Here is a 264-nt window from a genome sequence, read left to right as displayed (position 1 = left end):
TCAGAAATCCGCCTGCCTCTGCCTCCCAAGTGCTGGGATTAAAGGCGTGCGCCACCACCGCCGGGCTACTATTCTTGTTTTTATAATAACTTTTTGTCTGTTTTTAAACCACTGTCTAGCCAAGCAATGATGGTGCATGGCTTTTGTCTGAGTACTTGGAAGACATGAGCAGGCAGATCTCTGTGAGTTCGAGGCCAGCCTGGTCTACAGAGCTAGTTCCAGCACAACTAGGGCTACACAAAGAAACCCTGTCTCATAAAAAAA

The sequence above is a fragment of the Mastomys coucha genome, unplaced genomic scaffold (genome assembly GCF_008632895.1).
Source record: "Mastomys coucha isolate ucsf_1 unplaced genomic scaffold, UCSF_Mcou_1 pScaffold7, whole genome shotgun sequence".
Classification (NCBI taxonomy): Eukaryota; Metazoa; Chordata; class Mammalia; order Rodentia; family Muridae; genus Mastomys; species Mastomys coucha.
Note: the sequence above shows the minus strand (reverse complement) of the source record.